Genomic DNA, 10,517 nt, shown 5'->3' with positions numbered 1-10,517 from the left:
AAGCCATAGTTATTTCTTAGAATAGTATTTTGAACAATTCACACAATGTCATTTGACTCCTTTGAAACATCTTTGCTTTCAGATGGAACCCACGAGGCAGGTCGTGCGCCACACGACGACCATTGGTGCCTCGGGATCACCTGCTGTGCTAGCTGAGATGATGACCTATCTGGGTTATCGCTGGCACCCTGAGTACACCGTCTACGAGGAGTACCAGGACTTCAACTAGGAGCAGTACCGTGCCATCGTCCACCTCTACTCGCGGGAGTATGACTCCACTACTGTGCTGCACACCGCTCATGGTGTTGGAGTGACCATCGATATGGCTGTCCACGATGCTGCCTATGCTGCTCTGACACGTCTTCGTGGAGAGTATCGGGAGTTTGACACCTCCCCTTTCAGGCACATTGCTATCGCATCTGATGTTGGTGCGGAGGGATACTATACTGCTGCCTACTCCACTGTCACCCGAGAGCCCTTCTACCATCAGAACCTGGTTCTGCATGCTGATGGGCTGGATCGAGCTAACCGAGCTCTTCGCCACGAGTTGTACACCACCCGTCAGCACCTTTACCGTGCTCTGACGCTGCTGCACCCCTTTGTCCGATCTAGGGAGCTGCCCCGTTCTGCGATCTACCCAGCCAGGACTGTGATGCCCCAGGGTGTCGGCTGGCCAGATGTGGGAGGCCACTCTCCCGCACTTGGACCTCTTCTGCCACCTGAGCGTCAGGTTCTGCACCAGAGTATTCGCGGACCCCAGGTTGCTGACGTGGAGTTCCCGATGCGACACTACCAGCTTTCAGGCTACACCTACCTCCACAGTACCTCTTGGGACTGATGTAGGCTTGCTTGTTAGTGTTAGATGCATTCGCCGCGAGCCTGTGTGCCGCCTATGTTGTTTTAGTCTATGTACTGAACTCTGTACTGAACTCTATGCATGACCCCTTTTGTAAGTTATGCCGACTACTATGTAGTAGCTATCGTGCTCCTTTCATTATGCATGTTTCATCATGAATGATTCTTGTCTTTGCAAATTTCTCAATGCTGAACTACCCCTGTTATATATTAGCAGGATGGTTAGACCAGGTGGTCGTGGTAGTGGTGGCAATGCCCCACCACCACCTGAGTACATGGCTGGTATGATCCAACAGTTCGAACTGAACCGCCAATTCATGGAAAATATGATGGCTCAGTTTCCTCGCCCCAATATGGACCAGCAACCAACCCCAGTAACTCTGCAGGATTTCATGCGCCTCAATCCAACTGTGTACCGCAGCTCAACTCAGCCTCTGGATGCTGATGACTGGCTCCGTGACATCACCTATGAGATGGAGTCTGCCGATGTAGCCCCTGCCAGCTATGTCACCTTTGCTTCCTTCTTCCTGAAGGGACCCGCAGCTCAATGGTGGGACAGCCACAGGCGTACTCTGCCAGCTGGAACAATCATCACCTGGCCAGACTTCCAAGCTGCTTTCCGTGCCCGCTTCATTCCTCAGGGAGTCATGGACCGGAAGAAGCGTGAGTTCCGCAACCTCACCCAAGGCAACAAAACTGTTGAAGCTTATCAGCGGGAGTTTCTGGACTTGTCTCGCTATGCTGAAGAGGACATTGCAACTGATGCACGCAGACAGGAGAAGTTCCGTGATGGCCTTCAAGCTGACATCAAGCTCGCACTTCTAGTGCATGACTTTGCTGATTTCGCCACCTTGGTGAACAAGGCCATCAATGTCGAAACTGGTCTGCAGGAATACCAGAGCTCTCACAGGCGCAACCGTGACACGGGCTCATCTTCGGGCCCGCCCTCACAGAAGCGTAAGATATGGATCCCGAACAGCATGTACCGTCCAAATGCATCTGCCCCAAGGCAGACCTATGCTGCACCTCGTCTGCCTCCACCACCATCTAGGCAGTCAAGACTTCCAGCTCCACCATCCCAAGCTCCTGTTCCCACTCCCAATAATGGTCTGTGCTTCAGGTGTGGTCAACCAGGACACCGTGCTAGAGAATGCAACCAGAACCAGAATCAACTTGCCCTTCCAGCAACTGGCCATGGAAGCAACCAGCCCCGCAGCAACAAGGCCAAGTCTTATGGTCGTGTTCATGCCAACCACGTTGATCTCAACGAAGCTCAAGACCAGCCTGCTACTGTGATGGGTACACTCCTCGTAAATTCAGTACCAGCATCTGTTTTATTTGATACAGGTGCATCGCATTCATTCATGTCAGAAGATTTTGCATACAAGCACGACGTTAAATGTGAGGAGATGAACACCTCGGTATTGGTCAAAACCCCCGTGGGACAGTGTCAAACCTCCCTGGTTGGCATCGACGTCCCCGTGGAAATCGAAGGGCTGGAATTCTATGCCTCTCCCATTATCCTGAAGTCGTCTAACATCGACCTCATTTTGGGGATGGATTGGTTGAAAGCGCATACTGCTTCTATAGTTTGCGCCACTAAGACCGTCCATCTACTTCACCCTTCAGATGAAATAGTTGCTTACCAAGCTCATCTGGTGCAAAATGCCGAGGCCAGGCTCTATGCATTGAATGCCTTGAACGCCGCACCACTCGAGGGCATTGAAAACATTCCCGTCGTGCGTGAATTCCTCGACGTCTTCCCTGAAGAACTTCCAGGGATTCCCCCTGCTAGAGCTGTCGAATTCATCATCGACTTGAAACCAGGCACCACTCCTATAGCCAAGCGACCCTACAAAATGCCGCCGCATGAACTCCTTGAGCTTAAGGAGGAAATCGACAAATCTCTTCGCAAAGGATTCATTCGCCCAAGTTGCTCTCCTTGGGGAGCACCTTCTCTCTTTGTCAAGAAGAAGGATGGGACAAACCGATTAGTTCAAGACTACCGTCCTATAAACCAAGCTACCATTCAGAATAAATACCCTCTTCCTCGGATCAATGATCTATATGATCAACTGGCGGGTTCATCAGTGTTCTCTAAGCTTGACTTGAGGTTGGGTTACCACCAGATCCGTGTTCGCGAAGAGGATATCCCAAAGACTGCCTTCGTGACTCGATATGGTTCATACGAGTACACCGTCATGTCTTTCGGTTTAACCAATGCTCCAGCCACCTTCTCTCGTCTGATGAACTATATATTCATGGATTACCTCGACAAGTTCGTCGTGGTTTATCTGGATGATATCCTGGTATTTTCCAAAAACAAAGAGGAACATGCTGAACATCTTCGTCTTGTGCTGGAAAAGCTACGAGAGCATCAACTATATGCCAAGTTCTCTAAATGTGAATTCTGGCTACCCGAAGTAACCTATCTTGGGCATGTCATCTCTAAGGATGGTATTGCCGTCAACCCTGAACGAGTCCAGGCTATCCTTGATTGGACTCCTCCCAAGAACGTTAAGCAAGTCAGAAGTTTTCTCGGTCTCGCCAGCTATTGCCGTCGATTCGTCGAGAACTTCTCCAAGATCGCCAGGCCTCTGACTAACCTGTTGCATAAGGGCGTCAAGTTCCAATGGACAGACAAATGTCAGGAAAGTTTCCAGGCACTCAAAGACAAGTTGACTTCTGCCCCAGTTCTAGCTCCACCTGATACTAAGAAGGACTTCGTCATTTACTGCGACGCTTCCCGTCAAGGATTAGGCTGTGTCCTAATGCAAGACCGCAAAGTGATTGCTTATGCCTCTCGGCAATTGCGCCCTCACGAAGAGAACTACCCAGTTCACGACCTCGAACTTGCTGCTGTCATTCATGCGCTGAAGCAGTGGCGACATTACCTTCTTGGTAATCGTTGCGAGATCTTCACTGACCACCAAAGTCTGAAGTATCTGTTTACTCAGCCAGACCTGAACCTCCGTCAGCAGAGATGGATGGAGCTTGTTGCAGACTTTGACTTGGGTATTTCCTATACGCCAGGCAAGGCTAATGTAATGGCTGATGCCTTGAGCCGCAAGTCTTACTGCAACCACCTCCAGGTTCACAAAGTTCAGCCCTCCCTTGTTGAAGAATTCAGGAAGCTGAACCTCCATATTGTTCCTCCGGGTGCACTCGCTCCCCCTCCTAAGGAGTTTCGCAAGATGAACCTCCGTGTTGTTCCCCAGGGTTCCCTCAATACCCTGGCCGTCGAACCAGATCTCTTGGACTCCATCAAGAGAATACAGGGATATGACTCTGAAGCCCACAAGATTAAGCGCTACCTTGCAGAAGGAAAGCCCTCATTCTTCACTATTGCTGAAGATGGCACTTTGTACTTCAAGGGCCGCCTAGTGGTGCCATGTGCAGAGAAAAACCTGGATATGACACAGGAAGTTATGAAAGAAGCTCATGATACGCCTCTATGTATCCATCCTGGTAGTACAAAGATGTACCAAGACATCCGTCAGAGATTCTGGTGGTCTAATATGAAGCAAGACATTGCTCGTTATGTTGCTGAGTGTGACGTTTGCCGTCGTATCAAAGCAGAACATCAAAGGCCTGCTGGAACTCTGCAACCTATCTCTATTCCTGAATGGAAATGGGACCATGTTGAGATGGACTTCGTCACTGGATTTCCCAAATCACAGAAAGGTAATGATGCTATTCTTGTCGTCATTGACCGGCTTTCCAAAGTTGCACATTTCCTGGCGGTCAAAGAAACGATCACTGCTAGTCAGCTGGCAACGCTCTATATGTCCAGGATTGTTTCACTCCACGGTATTCCATTGGTTATCAGCTCAGACCGTGGCAGCTTATTCACTTCAAGATTCTGGGCAAGTTTCCAAGAAGCTATGGGAACTCATCTGTCATTCAGTACTGCGTTTCATCCTCAGTCGCAAGGGCAAGTTGAACGCGTCAACCAAGTTCTCGAAGACATGCTTCGAGCTTGTGTTATTTCCTTCGGCAAGAAATGGGAGGAATCTCTCCCGTATGCTGAGTTCTCTTATAATAATAGCTATCAAGCTAGTCTGAAGATGGCCCCCTTCGAAGTGTTATATGGACGAAAGTGCCGAACCCCTCTGAACTGGTCAGAAACTGGGGAACGTCCACTCTTCGGTCCGGATATTATCCAACATGCCGAAGAACAAGTCCGCATTATTCGTGAGAATCTCAAGACTGCTCAGTCACGTCAGAAGAGTCAGTATGACCGTCATCATAAAGACATGGTCTATCAACCTGGCGAAAAGGCCTATCTTCGAGTTACACCAATGAAGGGTGCTCACCGCTTCGGGATCAAGGGCAAGCTAGCTCCTCGCTATATTGGCCCATTCACTATTCTCGAAAGGCGTGGAAAAGTGGCATATCGACTGGAGCTTCCGCCGAACCTTTCTCAGGTTCACGATGTGTTCCACGTCTCACAGCTCCGCCGTTGCTTCAAGGACCCAATCCGAGCAGTGGATCATGAAGTGCTCGAATTGCAGCAGGACCTCTCCTATAAAGAGCATCCGGTCCGCATTCTCGACCAAGCTGAGCGCCGCACCCGTCAGAAGGCTATCAAGTTCCTCAAAGTCCAGTGGTCGCACCATTCTGAAGATGAAGCCACTTGGGAACGCGAGGATCGCCTGCGTGATGAATACCCCGCGTTGTTTCCTTCTACCTCCTAAATCTCGGGACGAGATTTCTTGTAGTGGAGGAGATTTGTAACGCCCGGATAATCATGCTACAGTAATCCCACGCTAATCATGCCACGTCACTTTGGTTACTGTTGTTAACCGTGCGATGATTCAAAACCGTTTCATAATTTAAATTCAATTAATGTCAACAATAAAAGTTTTTCAAAATTTAAAACAAAATGTTCGGGAGGTGCCATATTTTGGATAAGTAAATATGGTGTAATAAACACATTTTTATAAAATGCCTAGATAATTTAAAATAAAATAAAACAGAAAAGAGAAATAAATAAAAGAAATGCAAAACAGAAAACAGAAGAAAAGAAAAGAGAAGCCCCCCCCACTGGGCCAACTGTGGCCCAGCTGGCCAGCCCAACTGGGCAAAGGCCCAGCCGGCCGGCCCACCCCCACTCTCCCCTTATCCACCCCCAGCAAACCCTAGCCCGATCCACCCCCCACTCCCCACCCCCTCTCGCTCTCTCTTCCCCCCACTCCCCCGATCCAATCGGGGCGACGCCGCCCCGACGACCCCGTCGCCCCGCTCGCCCCGCGCCCCACCCCCCGTCGGCCTCGTCCCGACCCCGCCACCTCTCCCCGGCGACCGCGCCGCCCCACTCCTTGACGCCGGCGCCTCGCCTCGTCACCGACCCCGAAGCCGACGGATCGAGCCGCGCCACGCGCCTGGACGCCGTCGCCGGAGCGCTCCCCCGCCGGCCTGCTTCACCACCGTCGCCTGGTCGTCCCCGTCGACCTCCTCAACCCCCGCTGCCCTATCCCTACCGGCCCTGTGAGCACGCACCCCCCCCTCTTCCTCTCCCTGTCCAGAATGCCACGACGCCGTCCTCACCCGCAGCCCCGCCCCCGCGCTCACCACGTCGGCGGCCGCGCGCCAGGCGCCCCTGAACACGCCCATGGCCGCGCCCCCGCGCCCCGTCTCTCCCGCCCACACGCGCACGCACGACCGCGGCCGTTCGCCCGGCGCCCTGCGCCCGTTCCCCTTCGCGCTGCCCGTCGTCCTGCCTCCACCGCCTTGCCGCCGTCGCCCAGCCGCCCCGGTGGCCACGCCCGGGCCAGCGCCCGCACGCCCGCACACTCACGGGGCTCTACCCGCAACGCCCCAACGCCCGTGCGCCCGTTATGCCCTGTTGGGCCTATGACATATGGGCCCCACGCCCAGAACGAAAAAAAAGGAATTAAAAAGAATAATAATATATAAATAATAAATAAAGAAAATAAAATAAAATACAAATACAAATAATTAATTAATTAGTTAATTAACCCTGTTTAGATTAATCTAATTTAATTAATTAGTTTAATTAATAGTTAATTAATTAGTTAATCCTAATTACCCTAATCAGTCTATGACATGTGGGACCCACGTGTCAGATGACTGCTGATGTCAGCATGATGTCATGCTGATGTCATCGCAACACTGTTTCGGATAATGTATATATTAAATAATTAAATAAATTCTAGAAATTAATAAATTCTTTTCAAATCAATATAAAATAAACCGTTGCTCAGATGAAAATACTTTTTACATGAAAGTTGTTCAGAACGACGAGACGAATCCGGATACGCAGCCCGTTCGTCCGCCACACATCCCTAACGTATCAAACTCGCAACTTTCCCCCTCCGTTTCATCTGTCCGAAAATGCGAACATCGGGAATACTTTCCCGGATGTTCCCCCCCTTCGCCGGTACCACCTACTGCCGCGTTAGGGCACACCTAGCACCGCTCATTTTCATATCACGCATCGTCATGCTTATGTTTGCATTGTATTTACTGTTTCTTCCCCCCTCTTCTCTCCGGTAGACTACGAGACCGACGCTGCTGCTGCCCAGTTCGACTACGGAGTTGACGACCCCTCCTACTTGCCAGAGCAACCAGGCAAGCCCCCCCCCCTTGATCACCAGATATCGCCTATTCTTCTCTATACTGCTTGCATTAGAGTAGTGTAGCATGTTACTGCTTTCCGTTAATCCTATCCTGATGCATAGCCTGTCCTTGCTACTACTGTTGTTACCTTTACCTGCAATCCTACATGCTTAGGATAGGATGCTAGTTTTCCATCAGTGGCCCTACATTCTTGTCCGTCTGCTGTGCTATACTATCGGGCCGTGATCACTTGGGCGGTGATCACGGGTATATACTTATATACTATATACATGACACATGTGGTGACTAAAGTCGGGTCGGCTCGTAGGAGTACCCGCAAGTGGATCTTTGTGGCGGAGCGACAGGGCAGGTTGAGACCACCTAGGCGAGAGGTGGACCTGGCCCTGGACGGCGTCCGCAGTTACTTCAAAATAACACGCTTAACGAGTTCTTGGTATTTGATCTGAGTCTGGCCATTTGGTATATATGCACTAACCAGCTACGCGGGAACAGTTATGGGCAGTCGACGTCGTGGTATCAGCCGAAGCTCTTTTTGACGTCAGCGACTGAGTGGCGCACGCCGCATTGGACCGTAAGCTCGCGCTTGTATTAAGGGGGCTAGGTTTGCTTCCGGCCGCGTACGCAACGTGTAGGTGTGCAATGGGCGATGGGCCTAGACCCCTGCGCGCATAGGGTTTAGACCGGCGTGCTGACCTCTCTGTTGAGCCTAGGTGGGGCTGCGACGTGTTGATCTTACGAGGCCGGGCATGACCCAGAAAAGTGTGTCCGGCCTAATGGGATCGAGCGTGTTGGGTTATGTGGTGCACCCCTGCAGGGAAGTTTATCTATTCGAATAGCCGTGTCCCTCGGTAAAAGGACGACCCGGAGTTGTACCTTGACCTTATGACAACTAGAACCGGATACTTAATAAAATACACCCTTCCAAGTGCCAGATACAACCCGGTGATCGCTCTCTAACAGGGCGACGAGGAGGGGATCGCCGGGTAGGATTATGCTATGCGATGTTACTTGGAGGACTTCAATCTACTCTCTTCTACATGCTGCAAGATGGAGATGGCCAGAAGCGTAGTCTTCGACAGGATTAGCTATCCCCCTCTTATTCTGGCATTCTGCAGTTCAGCCCACTGATATGCCCCTTTACACATATACCCATGCATATGTAGTGTAGCTCCTTGCTTGCGAGTACTTTGGATGAGTACTCACGGTTGCCTCTCTCCCTCTTTTCCCCCTTTCCTTTCTACCTGGTTGTCGCAACCAGATGCTGGAGTCCAGGAGCCAGACGCCACCGTCGACGACGACACCTACGGCACTGGAGGTGCCTACTACTACGTGCAGCCCGCTAACGACGACCAGGAGTAGTTAGGAGGATCCCAGGCAGGAGGCCTGCGCCTCCTTCGATCTGTATCCCAGTTTGTGCTAGCCTTCTTAAGGCAAACTTGTTTAACTTATGTCTGTACTCAGATATTGTTGCTTCCGCTGACTCGTCTATGATCGAGCACTTGTATTCGAGCCCTCGAGGCCCCTGGCTTGTATTATGATGCTTGTATGACTTATTTATGTTTTAGAGTTGTGTTGTGATATCTTCCCATGAGTCCCTGATCTTGATCGTACACATTTGCGTGCATGATTAGTGTACGGTCAAATCGGGGGCGTCACAGCGCCCCCTGCCTCGTGGGCCCCCTGTTGGCCCTCCGGTGCCCATCTTCTGCTATATGAAGTCTTTCGTCCGAAGAAAAATCATAAGCAAGCTTTCGGGACGAGACTCCGCCGCCACGAGGCGGAACCAATCTAGGGCTCCGGCAGAGCTGTCCTGCTGGGGACACTTCCCTCCTGGAGGGGGAAATCATCGCCATCATCATCACCAACGCTCCTCTCATCGGGAGAGGGCCAATCTCCATCAACATCTTCACCAGCACCATCTCCTCTCAAACCCTAGTTCATCTCTTGTATCCAATTCTTGTCTCTAAGTCTGGGATTGGTACCTGTAGGTTGCTAGTAGTGTTGATTACTCCTTGTAGTTGATGCTAGTTAGTTTATTTGGTGGAAGATCATATGTTCAGATCCTATATGCATATTAATACTCCTCTGATTATGAACATGAATATGCTTTGTGAGTAGTTACGTTTGTTCCTGAGGACATGGGAGAAGTCTTGCTATTAGTAGTCATGTGAATTTGGTATTCGTTCGATATTTTGATGAGATGTATGTTGTCTCTCCTCTAGTGGTGTTATGTGAACGTCGACTACATGACACTTCACCATTATTTGGGCCTAGAGGAAGGCATTGGGAAGTAATAAGTAGATGATGGGTTGCTAGAGTGACAAAAGCTTAAACCCTAGTTTATGTGTTGCTTCGTAAGGGGCTGATTTGGATCCATATGTTTCATGCTATGGTTAGGTTTACCTTAATACTTCTTTTGTAGTTGCGGATGCTTGCAATAGGGGTTAATCATAAGTGGGATGCTTGTCCAAGTAAGGACAGCACCCAAGCACTGGTCCACCCACATATCAAATTATCAAAGTACCGAACACGAATCATATGAACGTGATGAAAACTAGCTTGACGATAATTCCCATGTGTCCTCGGGAGCGCTTTTCTCTATATAAGAGTTTGTCCAGGCTTGTCCTTTGCCACAAAAAGGATTTTGCCACCTTGCTGCACTTTATTTACTTTCGTTACTTGTTGCTCATTACAAATTATCTTATCACAAAACTATCTGTTACCTACAATTTCAGTGCTTGCAGAGAATACCTTGCTGAAAACCGCTTATCATTTCCTTCTGCTACTCGTTGGGTTCGACACTCTTACTTATCGAAAGGACTATGATAGATCCCCTATACTTGTGGGTCATCAATCTCCAAGAAGATCGAGGAGAACTTGGTATTGAGAATCAAAGAGAGAGAAGAAGCCATCTAGCTAATAACTATGGACCCGAAGGTCTGAGGTAAACTACTCACACATCATCGGAGAGGCTATGGTGTTGATGTACAAGACCTCCGTGATCAATGCCCCCTCCGGCGGAGTGCCGGAAAAGGCCCCAAGATGGGATCTCACGGGTA

Source organism: Triticum aestivum, chromosome 3D (genome assembly GCF_018294505.1).
Source record: "Triticum aestivum cultivar Chinese Spring chromosome 3D, IWGSC CS RefSeq v2.1, whole genome shotgun sequence".
NCBI lineage: Eukaryota > Viridiplantae > Streptophyta > Magnoliopsida > Poales > Poaceae > Triticum > Triticum aestivum.
The sequence above is the reverse complement of the archived record's forward strand: the minus strand, read 5'-3'. Positions refer to the sequence as shown.